We start from the raw sequence: 14164 nt of genomic DNA, 5'->3' as shown, positions 1-14164 counted from the left end.
TTCTCTTTACATAACATGTTAAAAAATGCTATCGTCAACCTCGATGCACTTTGCAGATTGTGTAGCCAGATGCCGTGTTGCTAATTTGAAGTAGTTCGGACATTACATAATATGATCAGAAGCATTTAAAACGGGGGCAAGCATTTGTTCCCTTGTTTCCATTTCGCGTTTGTAGACTTCACTGTTTAGCCAATCCCACAAACAATAATCTTAATGTTGTAAAGGTAGCGAAGAAATGACACCATCGCAACCGATCCAACGCCCAGGATAGGTTTTATTGAGGTACAGAATCACTGGCCGGCTGGAATATGCAGGAGGCTCATCTTGTTGAAAGTAAATAATAGGCCGTGTTGCCAAAGGAACATCTTCCAAGAAGTTTGGTAATAACATATGCACATACAAGTGGCCAACATGACAAAGGCAATAGTAGGACGAATGTTGTTTTGGTTGCGTATACATCATTGTGAGCAATAATAATGTACAATAGTGTAAGTAATGCAAGTCTTCATTCTTTATGATAGTGTAATAATGAAAATAGCGTATTTTCAGTGCGGCTGGTGGTCAAATAATGAGTGTGCTACAATCTCCATATTGGCCTACTGTAGACACTTATATGTACCGTCAACGAGGGCTACTTTGACCCTTAAGGTGTTACTTGAACCCAGAAGAAAAAATTATTACTTACCATTGGAGTAACTTAGGTGAAAATATTTGTACAGATGAAAGTTTGCAGAGAAGAAAAAAACACAACTTTCGACACCAAACTGTTATTTTACATCGACGAAAACATTTTTTTCTTCTGGGTTCAAGTAACACCTTAAGGGTCAAAGTAGCCCGCGTTGACGGTACTTATCTTAATTTGAGACTCGCCTAGTGAGGAAATATGAAGTCCATACGACGTTCCTTCCTGCTGCAGAACTTGCCAATTACCCTGGTGTTGAACCCCTTCATCTTTGACATCACACTGTTTTCTATTGAAGTATTGCAAGAGCAATGAGACGATCCTGGAACATAGTGTTCCTTAAACGTTTTTATGCGTTTCAAGCAAGAAAAACATATTTATGACTCAGCGGTGGTTATGATGTTGCAACCAAAATATTTAACAACTTCATTACTTCACAGAATGGGTCCTGTAAATTGTTGGAGACTATGTATTGTAACAATTGAACAGCCATCTATATTTCGGAAGTCGGGTCTTCGTATAGAACTCCAGTATAATATAGCTGTTGACAGCAACGTCAAGTTCGCGTTCAGGAAAATCGTGCGAAAAATTGTCAAAAATTTTGCTGTTTTAACAATTTTGTTGCGTCTAGCAGCTTAAAGACTGGAAACGATGAGTAGCTTTCTGAATTATACGGTCGCATACTTCCTTGGCTTCAATTTTCTGGAATTCCATTTTCCGATGTTTGCTGGCTGATTCAGGAGGAACCTCATACAGGTAGATGGCAGCAGCAGTAGGATACTTGAATTACCAAATACATTGTAAATAGTTCCGAGTTCTTCCACAAAGAAGCATTCTTTCGTTACGCTTTATTTTTGCAGTCTCCAAGCTGTGTCGTGCTGAAACTGACTACAGCACTTTCCCGCGTAAAAATAGCCAATCAGAGAAGTGATTTCAGCTTCGCACATACGCATAATTATCTACATTCTCATGTGAAGTTATGAGTAGCATAACGAACCCCCTGAGACACCAAAGAGCGAAGAGCGAAGACTAAACACTATAACGCGTCATGAACATAACCACGGGAAATTGTCAATTGACAGATCAAATACTATGGCTTTACAAATACATTATTTGAGCAAAATTATCGTTGTTCTGTAGCACTGTAGCACATAAGGACGGGCCGCACGTGCGTATTTTAGTTTACATAAGTATTATTATTATTATTATTATTATTATTATTATTATTATTATTATTATTATTATTATTATTATGTGTTGATATTTATATTTGCTGTGTATTTTTATACTAGTTGAGTGGAAGAGAAGCCCGTATGACCTTAACTCTGCCAGTATCAGTAAAACTACCAAATAAAAAATGAACAAGTAATTTAAATTATAGGAAAGGTATGAATCTTTATCACTAAAATGAATTTTCAACATTCTTCGAGATCTAATTTTGAATAATGAATAGAACGTTAACTACAACACAAACGAGATGCAAGTGTTCCCTGATAGTACATGTGCCATGCGCCAAATAATGATGTGACGCCAATATAGTCTATGAACAATTAACCTTATCTCCTTCCGCCCTGGGATAGAATATGGTCCCTACTTATAAGGCAACAGTCAACAGTTGAATGAAACGGACCATGTGTTAGGGTTTAATTCTACCGAGTAGAGATGAAATCCAGGGTGTGTCTAGAAATCTTATCGAAAGAGAGATCATCCCGCCGTGTAGCTCAGCAGGTAGGGGTGTCACAGTCTTCAATGATGAGAGGTACGAAATAATTAAAATTAAAACTTTACAAAATTCGTGCATTTCAGTTCAAAGTTTAACAGAACCTGACTATATCAGAGCAGACTTAGGTTTTGCATGAAGTTCCAACAGTCAGTGTATGATGGACTATTTGACCCAATCTTAATTTTTATAGTGACGAAGCATGGTTCCACCTCAGTGGTTACGTGAACACTCAAAACAGTCGTTACTGGAACAATGAAAATCTACACCGTTTTCACGAATAACCGCTACATGACATAAATTCGAGCCATTTCGAAGAGAGAACTGCGGCGAGTTGCTGAACATGTCTTGAGGAGATGTGCAGCCTGTCAGATATCACAAGGACGTCGTTTCGAACATGAATTGTGAATTCGGTACGTACATAATTACGCAATACTAACCGAAAAAGCGCGAAACGAATCCTTCGCAGATGGTAGCGTCGTTAAGTATGAATCAGCCGCCTTGAGTGCGGTTAGGAGTCTAGTCCTAACTGATTCATCCTGTATAAGTCGTGATACGTTTTGCCGAAAGCCGACGAGTTGAATCATCACTTTTCGAACGGCGCTTTACTAAGCGAAACCTGTTTTCAGGTGTACATCCGTTAGATATATCACATATCTAGATATACCGTACGTTTTGATTTGTTACTATGACTTATTCTAGATTCAGTTATCCTCGGACATTTATACCAGAATTCACAGAATGTAATAAAATAATCTACTTTAATTATGATGATGACTAGGGCTAGGATTTTGGTGACCTATAAATCATGAACAAATGTCCTAAAAGCAATGCATTTATGACTTAAAATCTTTCAAAAATGCCCTTAAAATGCCCTAAAATTGATCTTACATTTATTGGCTTAGTAGGAAAAGAGGTTTTGTGCTACTTAATATTTAGACTAGTAATTAAATTAAATTTTACATAATTTTTTCTAAGTAGTACACTTTGATTATTTTACTTGATGTAATTTCCATGTATGATCGTTCACCTCTGCTTCGGCATGTGGACGTGAGGTTAGCAGTCAGCTGGTCGGTCTTGGCCCTTCATGGGCTGTAGCGCCATGGATTTACTTTACTTTTAGTTTCCATGTAGTCTACCACAAGGCCACTCTTATCCGGAATTAGCAGGTATAGAGGAGTCTATGTTGAAGGGGTGGTTGAACTGATCCATTACTACGTGCTACGTTAAATGACAATATTTGTGTAGAAAAATTATTAAAATATCATACAAAATAATGGGTACTGATAGACAAAATATGTAAAGAAGATATGTGTATGTGTTTATTCACACTGCAATGGGTATATACCCGGTGGCAGTGGTAACTAATTACACTCAATAAAGACAATAATAAACACAATTAATAATAATACTAACAATTAATACTAACAATAATTAATAATAATAATAATAATAATAATAATAATAATAATCATAATAATAATAATAATAATAACAGGGAACATCCTAAATTAAATGAAGCACGATCAGTTAAAATAACATTTAAAGTAAATCTAATTTGTACCTTAAACCTATGTTCGAACTAAAACCCACGAGTATGATATGTTCACATCTGCACAAGTATCTTTCAACACTACACTCATTTCGCTGTCAACTCACTCACTGCACTGGAACTACGACACATTTCACTGATTCTATCCTGATTTCACTAACACTTCAAAAACATTTCACTGTTCAAATACTTTGCACTGCCACTATAAACTATAAAGCTTCACTGACAGGAACACGTTTCACTTACTCAACACATTTCACACTTCACTGACACAACATAATTCTTCACTGATAGAACACTTCAATAACAAAATATCAATTACTCCCTTTAAATACTGTGTATAATTATCGTCTATTAGTAAAGTCCTTAAGCCTATTTTTAAATACATTTTTGGTTGTTGGTAAAGCCTTTAGTAATAAACATTATTTTACATTAATAATGGGGATTTATGGCCAAAATTAAATGAAAATGCCTAAAAAATGAGCGAATAAAACAAAAGATGCTCTTATGAGTTGAAACAGGCACAAAATGCAAAAAAAATGCTCTAACAAATATGTCTTAAAACACTCAGTGCATCACTTAACATATAATAGTACATTATGCAACGAGCCTATAATGAAGGTAATTAAGAAGTGAGTATGGATGTTTATGAAACGAGCGCAAGCGAGTGTTGTGAGATGTGCGCAGACGCGAAAGTATTGATTTTTTTCCGAGGAACAGATGTTCACATTGACCTTGCTAGGCCATAAGAACCTACAGAGATAAAATTGAAATTAAATTAGACATTGAAAAACGAGATGACAAATTGAATTTATTTTAATATTATTTACAATTAACCCTAATTATTGTAGTAAACAGAACATAACCTTCTGCGACAGTATTGGATTTCCAGCCTCCGTGACTTTTCGCTAATTCTCTTTCGATTGCATATCCGAGAATAATCGATACTTGCGGTTTTATAACGGTAGAAAGCTAACCTGTCATTGACTGAACAGTTGTAACCTGAGTCGTCATTGGCTGAAAGACCTGACCTTTAATGAGTAGGTGTACTTTAATGACATGCATTAAAGGTCTGCTACCAGGTGTATAATTACTACATTTCGGCATGGTCGAGCATAAATACTAAAACAGCTATGTTTCTGGCTTACTAGAAAAAAGATGAAATTTCATCAAAATCCTAGCCCTAATGATGACGTTGAAAGACTATATCCCACAGATTTTCTTGAGTTATTGCAGTAAATAATTGAGTTGAATACAAAAAGTCGGAAGTAGGAAGCACCTCAGTGAATTGGTACAGTTTTCCATCTTGTTAAGTCTGATAACGATCGATTCAGATATCATACGTGCAGGATTTCGACCTGTGGTGGAAAGTGAAGGAGCAGAAGCGGAGGAGGTGCATGTTACTATGTCGGGTCACGTTCTTCATTTTCTTTTCCTTTCCTTGCATGCTGCCTGGGTCTGCTTGCGGGATAACTTTCTGGCAAAGTGCCAACATTTAAAATTGAACTGCGCTGTTGGTAAATGTCTCTGATGAGAGTGTGTGTGTGTGTGTGTGTGTGTGTGTGTGTGTGTGTAGTCGGTACCTTGCAGTAGTAGGTTCTGCCTATTGCCCCCTCCCCCTCTTCTTCGGTCGTTCCTCCACCTGCTTGGTCATGCATTTAGTGTAACAGAACCTTACTAGCAACAGCAGTAAGTTTCCGTGAAAACAGAAAGGTTTTGTTACAACTTACAGGGTGGAGTAGGCTGTGGTTTTGTCGTATTTAAGCACACTATTCCCGCTCAGCCAATGTTTCCACCACGTATCAAATGTAGCTATTATTCAAAATCATCTGTGAGGGTTTGAAGATTTATGAATTAATGCTACTTTCACTATCATCGTAATGAATTTATATTTATCCTCCTAACGTACTGATGCCACTGCCACTGCTACTGCTACTGCTACTGCTACTACTACTACTACTACTACTACTACTACTACTACTACTACTACTACTACTAATCTCAATTTTCTTCCGTTTTTCTCATCGTCTTCTTATATACCTCAACTTCTTCTCCACTCTATCAACATTTCCTTCTTAATTCTCACGTCCTTCCCATTGTTTCTCGTCTTCGTTTTTATTATTTTCATCTTCATCATTATGTTCATCTTTATACCCTTCTTCATTTTTATTACATTCCCCTTCCCTCGTTTCTCACTATGTTTATACTCATTCCCATCTTCCTCATCTCATATATTCCTCTTTCTCAGGACATTGTTCGTCATCTTCCTCATTCTTCACCTCCTTCCAGATGTCTTTGGTAATCTTCGTCGGCTTGTCCCACCTCCGTTGGCTTCTCCTTGTCCCTCGCCTTCACCTCCGTCGACTTCTACATGTCCTTCGACTTCACTTTCGTCGGCTTCTCTACCTCCGTCGGTTTCTCCTTATCCCTCGACTTCACATCCGCCACATTCTTCGACTTCAAATTTGTCGACTTCTTCACCTCCCTCGACTTCATCTTCATCGGCTTCTCCACCTCCGTTGGCTTCTGCATCTCCTTCCATTTCACTTTCGTCGGCTTTTCCACCTCCGTGGGCATCTCCTTGTCCCTCGCCTTCACCTTCGTCGGCTTCTCCATGTCTCTCGGCTTCTCCACCTCCGTCGGGTTCTCCTTGTCTCTGGCCTTCATATTCGTCGGCTTCTCCATGTCCCTCGACTTCTCCACCTCCATCGGATTCTCCTTGTCCCTCGCCTTCACCTCCGTTGGCTTCTCCATGTCTCTCGGCTTCTCCACCTTCGTCGGCTTCTCCATGTATCTCGGATTTTCCACCTCCATCGGATTCTCCATGTCCCTCGCCTTCACCTTCGTCGGCTTCTCCATGTCTCTCGGACTTTCCACCTTCGTCGGGTTCTCCTTGTCTCTCGCCTTCATATTCCTCGGCTTCTCCATGTCCCTCGGCTTCTCCACCTCCGTCGGCTTCTCCTTGTCCCCCGCCTTCACCTTCGTCGGTTTCTCCATGTCTATCGGTTTCTCCACCTCCGTTGGCTTCTCCTTGTCCCTCGCCTTCACCTTCGTCGACTTCTCCTTGTCCCCCGCCTTTACCTTCGTCGGCTTCTCCATGTCCCTCGGCTTCTTCACCTCCGTTAGCTTCTCCACCTCCGTCGGCTTCTCCTTGTCCCACGCCTTCACCTTCGTCGGGTTCTCCATGTATCTCGGCTTCTCCACCTCCGTCGACTTCTCCTTGTCCCCCGCCTTCACCTTCGTCGGCTTCTCCACCTCCGTCGGCTTCTCCTTGTCCCTCGCCTTCACCTCCGTCGGCTTCTCCTTGTCCCTCGGCTTCTTCACCTCCATCGGCTTCTCCACCTCCGTCGGCTTCTCCTTGTCCCTCGCCTTCATCTTCATCGACTTCTCCTTGTCCCTCAGCTTCATTTTCGTCGGCTTTTCCATGTTCCTCGACTTCATCTTCGTCGACTTCTCCACCCCCTTCACCTTCTTTATGTCTCTCAGCTTTTCCATGTCCTTCGATTGCGCCTTCATAGGCTTCTTTTTGTCCCTCTGCTTCATCTTCGTCAGCTTTTCCATGTCTCTCGACTTTACCTTCGTTGGCTTCTCCGTTTTCCTCGGTAATGTTTCATAACTTTGCTATGAAACTTTGAATCTTGCGACTAACACCAGAGTTCGATGCTTTTTCTCATGTAATTAGACATTATCAGTTTTAATAAACATGCAAAAGTGTCTGTTTTAAGGAATTTTTTTTTTCTTCAAAACCATTTCGACCATACCAAAAATTTTGAAATATTACAGTTACTATATATATTTTCAGAAATCAGAAAAAAGAAACATTTCACTGCAAATGATTTAATGATGTGTTGATTTTGACGTACAAGGAGAGAAACAATGTAGCTATTTGGCACAAAAAGTTTACTCCGACGTCACTCGTGGCACCATAGAAATAGTGTAAGATGAATTTCGTGATATTCCACGGGGTCCGACTCCCCCCTTCAAAATTTTGTTATCTTCCTTTAAACAGCACGGTGAAAAAAGGAATGAGACAAGTGGTCAACAGGCTTGGAGCTCACATAGAAATTCCCTCATAGTCCTAAATTCCCTTGCAAAAGTGGAATCGCATACCGTGTATCTTTTTATTATTTCTCCTCCCATTTTCCTCTTCGTTCTTCCATTCATTCGTTCACTCAGTAGTCACCGAAGTATTCGATATGGGTTATTAGATGTATTAATATCAAATAAAATACGTTAAGTGTTAATTAAAAGTACTATAGGCTGCACAGGCATTTTATTACGTTAATTCTAGTATAGACGTTTCACGCAATCACTGGAATTTCCTTAAATTTCCTCTCAGTTTTTTAAATTTCTGTTAAATTTGACCGAAAACGAACTAAATCAAAAATAAAATAAGAATTTTGAAAACCGCTCCAAATCCCATTTGATTTTCAGTCATATTAACAGACACTTAGAGAAGTTCTTTGACACTTTTGAAAGATCGGTTTCCTCTGTTTCTTTTAATACCAGCGGCTTTGAAAATATCTTTTCCTGCATAAATTTATCAGAAAATTAAAAAAAAAAAAATAAACGAACCCCTAAACCACTAACAGTAAATTTCTCTAATTTTCCTATCTGACCTCTGAAGAAGTCTACAGATGATTGTTACTACCTCAAAGTGATTTTGAGATACATTAAATTTCTTTAAAAATAGATCCTTTCTACATATATATAAAAACCGGATTTTCCCTTGTCCCTTCCTCATCTTCATCATTATCCTCACCCATTCCCTACAGTACACTTACACGAACACTTACACTCACCCTAGTAGGCTACAGGACACAACTCTATACAGATTCACATCATACATTACGTGGCACGCCCAAGTGGTCTACAATTTGAAAAATGGGTCACAGTACTGCCATCTATCCGCAATATGCGGATCCCGAATCACGAAAGTGGGTAGACATTGGATATACACACGTTTGATAATTCATTTATTTTAACATTTTATTTGTAAGTAGGCCTAATGGTGTTGAGTAAAAATGTATGAAATGCATGAAAATTCTTAAGAACCATGAATAAATATAGTAGTTTTAGAGAAGTAAATGATAAGAAAGAAAGTAAAGAGAGGTAATTGTTGAACAGATACCTGACTTATCTACTTGATTTTACGAGTATTAAAAGCCATTCTAATAACTTTTGCAGTTGTCGTTGTCAGCAAGTTGTTTAATGCGGGTGGTCGTTGAGAGAAGTTGTTCTATAGTTATTTTATTAATCATTATTCCTTCCCCTCGGTGTGGAAAGCCAACTCTGCAAGGCAGTTCTTCCAACGTATCGTAAGTCGGTGATTTCATTACCGTATATTCTTTCCTTCTGACAAAAATTAGTTTAATATCCGGTCTCTAAGTTGTTGAGTTTGTGATGGGCATCGCACCCCCTGATTCCCTAAGTCCCCTCGTGTTGTCCTTATTTGCACCCCAGTTCTCCGGTTTCACCCCTCCTCCCTGCATTACCTCACAGGAATAGCATTACCTCCCACGATTGATTGCAATAAGAGGCCTCGGGCCGAGTCTGATTGAAGTGCTGTATATGGTAGTTAACAGCTCAGACACTAATGTAACAGCTTGATTGTTGGAGGGTTTGTAATGTGATTTATATGTTGTTAATTCACACGTCACCAACGTGCAGTAAAAGGGTTGAACGGGTTAAACTTTCTGCTTGTAGGTAATAATAGCAGTGTTCGTATATTTCTATATAAGAATGTTGATTAGCTTTACGCAAAAGGAAGATCTATCTTCCTCTAACTGTGGATATGCTAATATTATGAACTAATAGCACGTGACGGCGACATGCCCCCAAAAATGCAATTGATTTTAAAACATTGCACTTATTGTATTACATACATACATCCAGATTTTAATACTTCAAAAATTGTAAGTACAATGCAAGATTTGTGAAAACCCAAATTTTTAGACAACCAATATGTTGGGTGTGTTGGGGCAATTTGGGTATACGAAATAGCCTTTTTCTTAAGTTTAGAGATCCGTAGCCTGTTACCGTGATAAAATTTTCGAGTCAGTATTTTTATATGCTAACATTCTAACTTTCTAAAAATGATTCTATTGCATTTTCAAGTATGTTGGCCTCTTCTTATCGCAATAACAACCATAGGGGAGAGTCGGGTAGTATCGGACATCGGGTAGTATCGGACAGTGCGTTTCTTTCATCTACCACCATATGGTAGTACCTGAATGACATGATTACGTTTCTCTATGCGACATCACAGAAACGTAACCATGTCAATCAGGTACTATCATCGTGTGGTAGATGAAAGAAATTCACTGTCCGATATTACCCGATGTCCGATACTACCCGACTTTCCCCTAAGTTTAACTATACTCTAGTTACCCCATGGATGGGGAAATTTGGGTATAATGTGTGTTATTGAAGAAAAACATAATTCAAAATGCTTATAAAATCGAATTATCCCGACCAATAGAGTAGTGTATGTACCCTAGAACAGAATATAGATGTTAGGTAGGCATTTAATGCTTTTAATTTGATCTAACAAGATAAAAATATTCAGCAAATACGTAAATTCTTGATAAAGCGTATTTTGAAAATTTTAAATATCTCCCATTAAAATCAGGGACAGAAAACATTTCGGGTATTTATTTTACTTCCACCAATACGTTACTTGTGTACGTGATATGATCTGGAAGAAAAACTAGGTTAGTTCAAATTATCCCGACCATAGATTAGTGTATGTACCCTAGAACAGAATGTATATTTTAGGTAGGGATTTAAAGTTTTTAATTAAATCTAACAAGATAAACAGTCAAAGAGTGTGTGTGTTCTGAAATTGACTTGTGTGTTGAGAATTTAATTTGGGTATGTTTTTGTGTGTCTGTATATTTCGTATTGTTCTAGTGTGTTTAGTTTCTGGCTTTTTGGTTGGATGTGTAGAATTTCCATGTCTGTATTGATGTCTCTGTAGGAGTGGTTAGCATTTGTGATGTATTCTGCATATGTGGAAGCTATAACAAAATTACAAAACACTTCCACATATGCAGAACACATCATAAATGCTAACCACACTTCCAGAGATATCAACACAAACATGGAAATTCTACACATCCAACCAAAAAGCCAGAAACTAAACACACTACAACAATACGAAATATACAGACACACAAAAACACACCCAAATTAAATTCTCAACACACAACTCAATTTCAGAACACACACACTTTTTGACTCCACATTACACTACACAAATACACCCCCACAGGAAACAAAACAAAAGGCGCCAAGACCAACAACAGCCAGTTCTGAAGAAGGTCGATAACAAACTGAAGCATGTTAACCAGGTACGAAAGAATTTAACACTGAAAGACATATAATACATAATCCGAAGTGATATAGTGTTAAAAGTTGTGTAATCAAGATGTATAATTTATGTCTTTCTATCCATACATTTATACGTTCAGCCAAAATTCCAAAATATATTTTCCCCAACTCAGAAAGAAATGAAATTACTTGATAGTTTTTGCATCAATACCAATAGCATTTAAATATCTATTCCTGTTTCCAACACAACCCTCCGTGCACTGTGTTAAATATTTAAGTACTTATTTTCCTACATACTCTAAATTGACGGGCCAGTTCAAAAGAGAAAAACTCAAAATGCAGAGTTTTGAGATAACTGCATTTTGAAGTTTCATATTGCTGTAAAAAATGAAATTAACATCATTCTAATTGGAACTTATAATATATAAGAAACATCATTAACAGAATTTGGAATAATTTCAATGATCCTTGGGATTTTTCACAGCAATATGAAACTTTAAAATGCAGTTATCTCAGAACTTTGCATTTTCAATTGTATTCTTTTTGAATTGGCCCGTCGAAATTATACCAACTCTTACAACAACTTTTAAGGTTGCCTTTAGCATTATATAACACAAATAACATTAATAAAATACTCTATAATAATGCTTGTTATGAGGCTTGTAATTTTCGGTTAAAATTTACTTACATAATAATCAATTTTTAAACATCAGTTATCAACCGTTATTTCATAGTTGTACGATACGAAGGTACGCATTACTGATTTATAACTAAATTTTGATTCGCGTGTGCTTTAATCTACTGATTTTTTAGTGCTTAAGATTTTTATGCATTTTATAAATTTATTGGGGATGTCAGTGCCATGTGCGAAAGATAATTAATATCGAAGATGGTTCGTAGTATACCGAAATATTTCACGAAAGTGGAGATTATAAATAGGATGTAATGTAATTGTTTGTTATGTAAGACCTTGTTACAAGAATATCGCATGACAGACCCATTCGGACAGAGCATACCATGTGAATCCACATCCTATTTACGACATGCAATGTCGCATGAAAACCATGCCCGAACACACGAATCAAGTCAACGACAAGACAGGGATTTGTTTCATTTCAAAACGTAATTTAGGAATGTCAGGATACTGTTAATATATTTCCTTACATTCAACAGTACACAGCTAGCGAAATATAGGCTACAATACATTTACTTTCGAAGACGTGTGCTGAAGTCCCAGGATTTGCGATATGAGACGGCATAGAATAATTTCGAGCTCGACATATACCTTAAAATATTTCTATTATAACTCGTATGAATTATACAATCTGATCCGTTTGGGTATAAAACAAATGAAGTATTGCATAATACGTAGTATATTACGGTAAAAGGTTGGGAAGTGCTTTTTACAAAATAGAGGACAAGTTTGAAAAAAAACGAACAGTCGAGATTTTAAGTTTCCGAGATTTTGTAATGCACTTCACAAGCGTGTATTGTACAACATTTTTGCACGATCATATTTTTAAAATTGCAAATACGTGGAATGTAACTTTAATAGTGGCAACACTGCTGTAAAAGCGAAACGAGACGGAGTTAATTGTTGTCACTTCTACCACATGCTAGTCTATGTCTCCTCCCCCCTAAAAGGACTCTTCCGTCCGACTCACAGCGCGTGCGCTGTGGAGAGTTGAAGTTAGTTTCCTGTTAGTTACAGATCTATGCGGTTGTGTTTCGCCATGTTTACAAAGCAGGAACAGCGGTCTTGGCTCAATGTTAATTCACAGTATTTCCGTCATTTTTTTGAGCATAATCTGAGACCAGCGTTGCGAAGAAAACGCCCACACGTTTTGCAGAACCCTCCCATCATTTTGCAGGATAACGCAGCGGTGCACACGGCACACTCTGTAGCTGATTTGTACTGTCGCTGGGAGTGAGAAGTGCTTTTCCATCCACCACATTCACCGGACTTAAGCCCCTGTGATTATGACTTAATCCCGAAGATGAAGGAATCACTTTGTGACGTTCCCGGACTATTCCCGATAGTCTGTAGGCAGTAGGGCGGTCCATCAGAAACATCAACAGAACAGGAGCTTCTACAGGGATACTACGACTTCCACATCGCTGGCAACGAGTTGTTGACAATGCTGGTTACTACATTGAAGGACTGTAGAAATTTCATAGATGTATCACTCGTATATTCGTAATAAATAAATAGTTGCCATTATTAAAGTTACAACCTGTGTACAATATATCCATGTAGGCCTATTGTTGGTCTCTATCACCACGGCATGGCGCGTCCTCAGGTTGCAGATAGAGGAGACGGCCTCCAGACAAGGAGGGTAGCTGAGAATATTTTGAATAAGCAGTCGTCGACAGCCGATAAAAGGGTGGTCCTCCAGCTTGAGGGTTGGGCGAAGGGCTAACAACCCATCACCGTAAAAAACAGCTTGTTACGAAACCTTACAATAAGCCTCGGAATAAGACTGATTCTCTGGCACTACCACAGCAAAGGAATAAGGTTATGAGATTTGGTACTTTGAACTTAACTAGTCTTTATAAAACAAGAGGGGTAACATTAATAGCAAAACAACTAACTAGATATAGAATATACTTTGTGGGAGTAGAAGAGGTTAGGTTAGATGGGAATGGCAAATAGGAGATTACTTATTGTATTATGGGGAAGGAAACAATAATCACCAATTAGCAAAAGGATTCTTTGTTCATAACAGAATAAAATCAGCAATAAAAAGTTTCGAATTTATCAGTGACAGGTTACCGTATTTAGTACTTAAGGGTAGATGGTGCGATATCAGTTATAAATGCTCACGCCTATACAGAAGAGAAAGACGACCATATAAAGGATAGATGCTGTGAAGAATTG

Source organism: Periplaneta americana, chromosome 8 (genome assembly GCF_040183065.1).
Source record: "Periplaneta americana isolate PAMFEO1 chromosome 8, P.americana_PAMFEO1_priV1, whole genome shotgun sequence".
Lineage (NCBI taxonomy): Eukaryota > Metazoa > Arthropoda > Insecta > Blattodea > Blattidae > Periplaneta > Periplaneta americana.
This window is presented reverse-complemented; position numbering follows the sequence as displayed.